We start from the raw sequence: 11,374 nt of genomic DNA on the forward strand, positions 1-11,374 counted from the left end.
TTAAAAAATTGTAAGTTTTTTTTTTAATTTTCTGTTTCTTTAGTGGATATGAAAAGAAAAACAAATAAAAACGATAACTCTTTATCCTGGTTGTTTACTATGTCGTGTTCTAACTTTTACTCAATGGCTTGAGAGATAAGAGAGAAGTGTTTTAGTACGTAATAAATCACAGTTTCCGGGACATTAAACATGGATATTGAAAAACCACGTTCGTGATATGCTTCACGCGTCTCAATTGTGCGAAAACTCTACCATTTTTTCTGCTATCAATGTTTATGAGCATAAAATATGCCCATTCCGGGTAAATATTTTTAGATAAGTGTGAAGGAGTAATAAAAGTAAGTACATAATTATAAGGAAATAGAATGAACTCTTTTTAGGGTTCCGTACTCTTGTTGTTCAAGATTTTATCAAACGACCTTCATCAGATAAATTAATCATTTTAAATTATTGTTGACAATTCAAATCAATTTTTAAAAGTAACCTTACATACTGGACCTACTCGTAAGTATTTTTAACGCCCGAACCAAAAAGTGGGGTATTATAAGTTTGACGTGGTATCTATGTATCTGTGTATCTGTCTGTGGTATCGTAACTCCTAAACTAATGAGCCGATTTTAATTTAGTTTTTTTCTTGTTTGAAAGGTGGCTTAATCGAGGGTGTTCTTAGCTATAATCCAAGAAAATCGGTTCAGCTGTTTGAAAGTTATCAGCTTTTTTCTTGTTACTGTAACCTTCACTTGTCGGGGGTGTTATAAATTTTTATTTTACACTTGTAAGAAAAATCTCTTGGTGTCTATAAAAGTCTACACGTCTGAGAACTTTCTAAAGCCGTAGAATTTATACGGAAGCTGAAACTGTTGCAAAGACAACAATATTGCTTGTGTGTGCGTGCCCTATGTTCAAAATCGTTATAGGGCCAAAAAATTTAAATAAGCAACAATTTAATTTACGATAAAATCCCAACCCTTCAGAAATTTTGTCTTAATAAAGCAAAAAGTCGTTACCAATTTACCACCAATGCAAACAAAGTTAGGGTTTTTAATATTCATTAGGAGATGAAATTGTTGATTCCGCCTCCGTAATTTGTTTCAATTAACCGAACGACGTGAACTCGACAGATTCCCTGAATCATTTCTCTCCTTGCGGTGGGACGTTGACAAACGAGCGAATTATACGGACACTTCACTATGCATTTGGAGAAGATCTTGGAATCGTAAACAGCGTGATTTTATTACAACACCATGAATTTTTAAAAGTACAAATGCATTAAAATCTGAAATCTTAGTCAGTCTTCTAACATAATATGTATGCTATTTTTTTTCTCTCTCGTCTGGCTTTACACTGATTAGCCAATGTCAAGTTTGTAGTTATTTACAAGTTAGGGAAACTATATGTATACCTAAATATGGACTTCGTCTGTGCCGGCGCCCGCCGACATACACGAGGCGCCCCTTTAGAGCGCTTCCCAGTCAGTTCCACCAACAATAAACACCAGCAGAACACAAAAACCGGCCACTTCTAACAAAAAAACACTCCAAAAAGGCACAACACTCGCGCCAGCAAACGCCACCACAGACGAAGTTTATGTATGCTGTAATAATAATTATTAATTATCGTTGTTTAAGTAACTGCCTTATAAATTATTATGTTCCTGACGTGAGAATGACTTCATAGAGAACTTTGACGTGCAGGGCAAGGTAGAGGACACTAGAGGGCGAGGAAGGTCGCCGACGCGATGGATCGACCAAATTAGCTGTGGGGTGTGGTTTGTATTTATGTGTGTTCCAGCGTAGCGCCTAATCTACTGGGCCTATTTTGATGAATGAGATGTCAATCGATTCGTTATTATGGTCAAAATGACATAGGCTACATTTTATAGAAAAGAATCTACCTGACGTATATTACATCCTAAAAAATAGGAGTCTCCAAAAATTTTTATTGTATCGAGTGGGAATCAAAATGAAAGAAGAAAAATTTCTGAATTCATTAATATAAATATCGTACAATGTTATAATACACTGAGCGATTGAAAATCAATTTTGCTATATTTATCGCTATCTATTGGCAGTTAACTTTATCTTGTATAATTTATAGACTAGCGCTTGGCTGCAATCAGACCTGCTAGCAAGTGATGATGCAGCCTTAGATGGAGCGCGCTTGCCTAGAAGATGACTATTCACTCTCATATTAAAACTGGAGGGGGAAACTGTTGCTGGAAGGACTTTCTTTATCCTAGCGGTCCGGATTAGAAACGAGGAAGCAAATTGCTTCTTGCGTGTCCGAGGAATTTCAACTACTTACGAATGCAGAGCTTGACGATGGTAGAAAGGTGAAGGAGGAGCCAGGTTTATTTTTAATTCGTTTTTTTGGGAAGAAATTCGTTTTATTTTTAATGAATCCGATGAGTACAATTTGTATCAGTAATTGGGTTTTGGTAAATTTTCAATATCAAAGGAGAACCGATTGGAGGGAAATTAATTACTCCATATTAAAACGGTAATATGAGTTCAGTTGAAATATTGAGTTGAACGTAAACCGATTATTTTAATCTTATTTGTATTTAAATATCAATTATAATTATAAATGTAAGTATTTCACGTAATTGGTTCATTACTTACCGGTAAGCCATACAGTACGTTATTAAATCTTGACTGTACCTGTAGAGAAGGTAGGCTGTATAGGAACTGACCACTGACATCTTTCCTTCACAGATGACGTATATTTTTTTAAATTTTAAGCAAAACTCTTATTTTTAACCCTCGACCCAAAAAGAGGGGTGTTATAAGTTTGACGTGTGTATCTGTGTATCTGTCTGTGGCATTGTAGCTCCTAAACGAATGAACCGATTTTAATTTAGTTTTTTTTTTGTTTGAAAGGTGGCTTGATCGAGAGTGTTCTTAGCTATAATCCAAGCAAAATGGGTTGGCCGTTTGAAAGTTATCAGCTCTTTTCTAGTTACTGTAAACCTTCACTTGTCGGGGGTGTTATAAATTTTTAATTTAGACGAGATTACACAAACAATAATAGTAATTATACTGACGGCTGAACCGATTTTCTTGGATTATAGCTAAGAACACTCTCGATCAAGACACCTTTCAAACAAAAAAAACTAATTTAAAATCGGTTCATTAGTTTAGGCGCTACGGTGCCACAGACAGATACACAGATACACAGATACACAGACACACAGATACACACGTCAAACTTATAACACCCCTCTTTTTGGGTCGGGGGTTAAAAATAAAAACTATTATAAAAGTGTAATTTTTTTGAAGATTTATTTCCCGTTGGTCTTTCGATGCATGTCATTTGAGCCTCAAGATAAAACACGCACTGTAAAGTGTTATAAACTAGAGCAAACTATTCTCGGAGCCCGGAGGTCACCCAAGCAGTTTCCTTTGCGACAATATCGATCGCTACTTAAACATGCTTGTACCTACTTTAGATACTGAATGTTACTTGCATATTATTTTCTGTTCGATTTCTTTTCCACATTTCTGAAATACAAGATTTAACCATTAGTGGGAGCTTATAAATAAATTCAGAGCTGGTTGTTTACTTTAAATAAGGACATTCTAAATAGTCTGTCAGTTGATATTATAACTTTAAAATTGTATAGTATTTTAAAGCAAAATATCTAACCAGGGCTGTGTGTGTGTGTAACTCATTTGGATCGATGATACAAAATTATGTACAAGTGTAAATTAAAAATTTATAACAGCCCCGACAAGTGAAGGTTACAGTAACTAGAAAAGAGCTGATAACTCTCAAACGGCTGAACCGATTTTCTTGGATTATAGCTAAGAACACTCTGGATCAAGCCACCTTTCAAACAAAAAAAAACTAAATTAAAATCGGTTCGTTAGTTTAGGAGCTACGATGCCACAGACAGATACACAGATACACAGAAACACAGATACACAGATACACACGTCAAACTTATAACACCCCTCTTTTTGGGTCGGGGGTTAACAGGGCTCTCTCCGTCACTCGTTTCATCCAATCGTAGTTCCAATTTCATTTGAATATTAAGCAACCAAAGTCCATGAAATTTTGCAGACATATTCTAGAAATTAATATCTGTGTCTGTGGTGTTTTAGATTTTTCTAAAAATATGTAGTTTTAAAATTACAGAGGCTAAAAGATTTGTATGAAAATTTTTAAGATCGCATAACTTTGAAACCGAATATTTTAACAGAAATCTGGAAAACCACAGACATAGATATTAGTTTCTAGAATATGTCTGCAAAATTTCATGGACTTTGGTTGCTTAATATTCAAATGAAATTGGAACTACGATTGTATGAAACGAGTGACGGAGAGAGCCCTCTTAATAAATATACATGAACCGCTGTCATAAGACATCAAAAATCTTTTCAAACTATTTTTTTTTCCTCAACATTAAATAACATATAAGTCTTTTAAAAATTCCTTGTGACTTGGTACTATCCAACACTAGCTTAGCTTCTCCTTTCAGCAAAGGTTGCCTGGTAGAGATTGCTCCAAACAATAAGGCCGCCTTTGCACACAATTGTTTTTTCTGTTTTCTTCTTTCCGTGTTGTGTTCCTTTATATTGTTTTTGTGTGCAATAAAGTGTTCTATCTATCTATCTATAACATTTAATTTTGTAAATAAGGCTCTTTTAATTTAATAAATAATGAGATCTAGTTCTACTTCTTAAATAAATAAATTGACTTCACCCCCATTCCCCATTAATTTCATTGTAAAATGACAAGAATATTTGAATTCCTAAACGTAGAACTATTAAAACTTACCCTAACAAAGACAGCTTTGGAGATTCCTATCAAATAACCAAAGCTTTTGCAGACTGGATAAGCCATATTAGACTTTAATGAGAAGATAGAAACTACTAGTGTTCTATCTCTAATTTATTCTATTACGTACTTTATTCTAGAAAATTCAAATTGGATTCCTTTATTAATAGATTGTGCCCGGGAATCTGCCCTTGTCTTACAAAATTCCATTACTTGACTTGAACCTAGCCATCTCTTGTATTGTACAATATAATTATATTGTATACCTACATTTGCTAGGATTTGTATACAATTACTCGGTCAGTTCATTTTCGGTAACATTATTACTTCAATGCTTGAATTATTATTTGTGCTGTGGTTTTAATAAAAATTGAGCAAGACAAACTATTTTATTAATCGATCCACTAAATTGCCAAAATTGACAACAGCGTTGTATGTGAATAATTAAGGAATTTGATGGTAATCTGTTGTGCTTAGCGTTACCAGTTAAAGTTCTTCTCTCTAAGTAATCACTTACATCACAGAATACATAAAAGTCCGCATAAAATTATGCAGTCTGTGCTTAATAATTAGTTTTATAATTGTATTAATAAGCCTGTATGTGACAAAGCTACTCCAGAATTTCGGATCATTTGTGAGTTCATCCGAAAATTGGTGGGGCCCTGGATTTCAGACAAATCCTTTTTCCTCAATCCTCCAAACAAATTTAAAAAATCGTTTCCCTTAAGCCGCCTTATTTGATATTGTGAATAAAATTATCATTTACCAAAAACGAATTTCTGTAATAGGTACGTTTTGACCCATTTATTTGGGGATAAGTGTGGAGATTTATACGACAGACGTCTTCCTGAAGAATCTATCCTGCCACTTAAAGTCGTTGGTTCGATTTTCAGTCGTGGCAAATATTTAAATAGGAATCTAAAAGCTGTAAAGACACAAAATGCTTGTTAAAGAGGGATATAGAACTGAAAAGACACAAAGAGTTTGTTAAAAGGAATACCTATAAATAAGAGCCTTAAAGACACGTACGTCTAAAGGAAAAACGGAACCCTTATAGGATCACTGTTGTCTGTCTGTCTGTCCGTTCGTCCATCCGTCCGTCCATCGTGTCTGTCAAGAAAACCTATACGGGTACTGGCAGGTAGGTAGGTCTCATAGCACATTGTAAAGGAATTAATCTGAAAACCAAAAGTTTACCAAAAGATTTCTCCCTAAGCTGAAGCTGTATGAGTCCGTAAATACGGTGATAATGGCAATGATTTTAGAATTTTCCCACAATCGAGAGCCGTGAAGCGTATCATGCATGCGGCTTTACAGTCTCCTGGGTTAATGGTGTGGATAGTGTGATAAATTACATTCAAACGTGTCTTTTATCTGGTAAGCCTTTGAGTACGACGCTATTTTCATATTTTTTAAAATAAAAAAGTATGGTACATAAACTTGCTAAGTCAAAATTATTAGCATATAATCTTGCTAGCACATTATGTACTAATAAACTAGATATTATGTCTTGTAACTCGATAGAACTTTCTAAAAACTTTGCTCCAGGCAGTCTACTAAGAAATATATCGTGCGTCTAAGAATTATATAAATACCTACTATTAAAAAAACTTTTATAATTTTATACATCAATTTCACTACTAGCAAATCTTCGGCGGGGAGCAATACACGCACAACAGATGGAAACGCTTAAGTGCGGAAACCAGCCCAGAGAGAATAAAAACTACTAGCACATAAGATAAACCAGAGAAGGTAATTCTTACGGGCAAGAGGCCGCTTACCAACTAAAATACTAGATTAGTCTTCCTCCAATCACCTCAGGGAGTCCAAGTTTCAACAAGTGCTTACAAAATAGTAAAAAATCTATACGAGGATAGGATCTCGACCTCACTAGAATCACGATCTTCAACATGAAGGAATGGCCGGAGTAACCTACATATTATGCAGTGGCGTGCACGATTCCGAAGCTAGGGTAAGCAACAGTTTATTAGGTTACTTAATTACAAGTTGTGACGAAAAATTTGCATTGAGCTATTTCAAATTGGGTAAGCAATGCCTTTATGCTTCTATGAAGTGCACGCCACTGATATTATGCTTTGGATTTTTTTAGTGATAAGATTTTATAATCAGTTGCAAATGTATAATGAGAGGCAATAAGAACAAACATTTTATTAATATAGTTGATGCGCAAAATTTCAGAAATATTTACCAACAGCGGATGAAATCATAAATATTTCGTACTAAAATATTACTGCCAATTTATTCAAGCGAAATAATAAGGATATAAATTGACCGCTTTGCCTGGACTCGAGGGTAATCATTTATCAAAAGGGATCAACAACATAATGATAAAAAAACACAGACTGTTGTTGTTTTTTACACACCGAGTAAGATGGGAATTATGTTTTTTATACATTCAATTTATTTAAACAATCTGACCATTAAAAATATTTTGGAACGATTATGTATGTAGATTGTAGGTATTTTAAATTAGATATTAAATTCGTCTGTACTGTTTTGTCACAAAATCTCAATCTGCGTTTATATGTGTATTTGCTTATTAGTTTCTTAACTTTTTAAGGGACTTCAATGCGATTTTCATCACCAATGATTACGATATTCTATAAATTAAAACTTCTTACAAATATCTAAAATAAGACAATCTTTAGTATTTTTAACCCCCGACCCAAAAAGAGGGGTGTTATAAGTTTGACGTGTGTATCTGTGTATCTGTCTGTGGTATCGTAGCTCCTAAACTAATGAACCGATTTTAATTTAGTTTCTTTTTGTTTGAAAGGTGGCTTGATCGAGAGTGTTCTTAGCTATAATCGAAGAAAATCGGTTCAGCCGTTTGAAAGTTATCAGCTCTTTTCTAGTTTTCTTATGGGGGTTTTTGTGTCGGGGGTTTTTAAATTTAAAGGTATTGACAGTAGATCTTGGCATGATTAATATTTAAAGTATTTGTTTAAATTATGTAAAACATTTCTAAAATTACTGGACAAGTTGTCGAGAATTTTGTCGTCGCGTAGCAAAATTTAACTTGAAAAGCGCAAACAGTGCTTGCTATTAAAATTGACGTGAGCTAAGACGGCCTTGGAGCGTCGTACCAAGTAACCAAGGCATTTCGAAACATGAATTTTGCTTCCTTTGGAACTTGGCCTGAAAATCTCCGTAGAAACTACTCGTGTTACGTCTCTAATTTATTCTGTTTCAACGCTACAGAAACTTTAAATTAAGTTTAACTGAAAATCTTTATTGAGAGGAAACATGAAAATCATTTACTCATAATATTATGATAGATGTTGAGTCAAATATTACATATTTAGGTACCCCATAATTATAGTCCAATACATACTATAGAGTCTAAGCAATGAACCTAGTTACTAGTGCAACTTTTCAAGCTAACGTATTGTTATCCCTTTCATATTGCACTCTTTGGAAAAGTATAGCACTAGATTTCGGTCTTTCAATTTGCTTGATTTTCTCTTTCTTCTTTGGAGAGGAAAGTGGAGGAAAGTTCTTATAAGCCGGTGAGTCCTACCTATCTCTTATCAGAGAAAGAGATTAGAGTTAACGCGATAGAAAGACGAGCATTTGTTAAATTTTAGGCCGCAGCGCTGTGCAAGCTGAACTGAAAGAAATGAAAATACATTCCACAATCATCTATAACATAATTTTATTTATTTTGACAGAGTTGGCTTACGCCAATCGGGATTCAGCGGTTTTGCAATAAGTCATTTATTCCAGTCACGGAATAAATTAGTCAGTGTTATGTGGCGACAGCACCATTCCACCAGCGGCATGAATAATGCGGACGGTTCAATGCAACACCCAATATACCTAGGTATAGGTAGGCACCTAGGTAATGTAACTAATATTTTGAATTATTTATATGCCCAATAATAGTAATTTTACAGATATCTCTCATATCCATAGGAAAAGAGAAATTTTCGAAGCACGCTCCCCAGCGCTTTGCTTACAAAAGTAGTTTTGTTCTCATATTTTGAATACTAGTCATTCAAACTCATTGAAATTTTGTGGGCTCATACATTTTTCAGCCCAATTCCAATAAAATCGGTTCAGCAGTGTAGCCGCGAAAACAGGAAACACTTTTATGTCAATCGATATTATTATTTATCAGTGTGTATTTTAGTTTAAAGTACCAAAGAAATTAACTTGATAGAATTATTTGGGAATCTTACCCTCAACTATGAACCTAATTCATTCGTCTTCCTTGAAGTAGTCACGTAGTTCTCATTCGTTGTAATAACAGTTCCAGAAACGTTTTTTCTAAGTTTTCATTAGCATTTTGCTTTCTTCTTATAACACAAAATCATGTAAATAAGAACTTTTTGATATTACAAGGTTACAAATAAAGGGAAATATCAAAATAAAATGTCTGAATCTTGATAGAGACCTTTTCAAGAGGATCCGCAAGTGCGTTGCGACATTATTGATCGCTACTTAAATAACACTCCGTTCACTCCTTCGCTCTTTTCAGTGACAAGTCCCATTAAATCAAAATGCTCTTGTGAGAATGAATATTTTAATAATATAGTCTTTTTTAGGGTTCCGTACCTCAAAAGGGAAAACGGAACCCTTATAGGATCACTTTGTTGTTTGTCTGTATGTCTGTCTGTCTATCTGTCAAAAAACCTATAGGGTACTTCCCGTTGATCTAGAATCATGAAATTTGGCAGGTAAGTAGGTATTATAGCACAAGTACAGGAATAAATCTGAAAACCGCGAATTTGGGGTTACATCATTAAAAAAAATTAAAATGTGTTTCGATTTTCAAAGTAAGATAACTATACCAAGAGGGATATTATATGAAAGGGCTTTACCTATACATTCTAAAACAGATTTTTATTTATTTTTATGTATTTTTGATTTATCATACAAAATGTTTGAAAAAATACCCGAGCACGGAACCCTCAGTGCGCGAGTCTGACTCGCACTTGGTCGGTTTTTTTAAAAGGATATTAGCCACTTCAATCAAGACTAACATTCCCCTTCCCCCTCAAACCATACGTAAATCTTTTGCTAGGAGTGGGTACGTCAATATAGTGCAACGGGTGGGGTTTGAACCGCCGACCTTTCGGATCTCAGTCCGCTTCTTAACCGTTGAGCGATTGAGGCTATAAATTTAACATTAACCTTTCTCGCTCACAGGTGAAGTTTGAACATTGGATAAATTTGATAAAGTTTTCGGCGCTGCGGACCATGATGCGGTCAGAATTAAATATAAAAGCAGAGTTCGGCGAACCCATGCATATTTCATGAGCTAGATCAGGCTATATCGAATCCGGAACTATACTTTTTTGTAAACTGCACATTTTGGCGTAGTTTTGTACTGATCGTTATCGTATACAACTTTTACACATTCTGATTCTTTTTTTATGATAAAACTAGCTTATTCCCGCGACTTTTTCAGCGTGAATTTACCTTTTTACAAACCCCATTACAATTAATAAAAGTCCTTTCTTAATAAAATGTTCTTTCTTAATGAAATATCCTTTCTTAATTTATTTTTTATTTATTTATTTTGTTTTAATGTTGCAGAGAGAATCCAAAGACATAATCAATAGTTTCTAGACCAATTAAGTTTATATATCAATCAATCATTATATTCTTATGATAACATCTAGATCTAAATTTTTAGAAGCTTTAGTACCTAATAGTCAAATAATACGGCATGAACCTTAGATGAATTTAATTCATCCAAGACCTATCTATACCTATAGCCGAAGGAGAAGCTACATGCAATACTCTTTATCTTGGGAAAAGGCTTAAATTTAAACAAATGCATTATGGACAAAGCCCCGGGCTAAAGCTTGTTCAATTCATATAACTATAAAAGTTCATCATATTAAAAAGTTGTGCAGGAAAATGTACAGGAAAAACTGTCCAGTTAGTAGTTGTTATGTGGCCACTGGCGGAATTCGTTGGGGACATAAATAAAGCTAGATTTATATTACACTGCACCGAACAGATACGCGGCAAATATATTGCTTGTACACAACTACAACTATCATTTAGTAGTTTATTTGTTATAGTTAAAGTAGGCGGAAGCAACTTTCTAGTTAAGAGTTGTTGTTCATATTTATCGCTTGCGATAACCCCTGGGAGCATAAATAAAGCTACATTTATAAGACCAGCCGTATATCATAATATGCGGTTGGTCTTATAGTTTACTATAAATATACTAGGTGATACCCGTGACTTAGTCCGCGGGGATTTAAGTTTTTAAACATTCCGTGGAAACCCTTCGATTTCCCGATATGAAAAGTTGCTTATAAAACAACTTATAAAATTGTCATACCCCTTCCGGTTAGACCACTTCAGTCTTAGACTATATCATCACTTACCACCAGGTGAGCTTGCAGTCACGGGCAAACTTTTATCTGAATACTAGCTGGTACCCGCGACTTCGTTCGCGTGGATGTAGGTTTTTTAAAATTCCCGTGGGAACTCTTTGATTTTACGGGATAAAAGTAGCCTATGTGCTAATCCAGGGTATAATCTATCTCCATTTTAAATTTCAGCCCAATCCGTCCAGTAGTTTTTGCGTGAAGGAGTAACAAACATACACACA

General features: G+C 34.5%; 1 long non-coding RNA gene across 1 annotated transcript; it reads left to right on the plus strand.

The window, feature by feature from the left end:
- Positions 1–231: 231 nt before the first annotated feature.
- On the plus strand, positions 232–1,305 carry LOC123868836. Its single transcript, XR_006796736.1, has 2 exons — positions 232–338; positions 1,122–1,305. It is a non-coding gene; the product is annotated as an uncharacterized LOC123868836 (long non-coding RNA).
- The last annotated feature ends 10,069 nt before the right edge of the window (positions 1,306–11,374 follow it).

Source organism: Maniola jurtina, chromosome 10, assembly GCF_905333055.1.
Source record: "Maniola jurtina chromosome 10, ilManJurt1.1, whole genome shotgun sequence".
Taxonomy (NCBI): Eukaryota; Metazoa; Arthropoda; class Insecta; order Lepidoptera; family Nymphalidae; genus Maniola; species Maniola jurtina.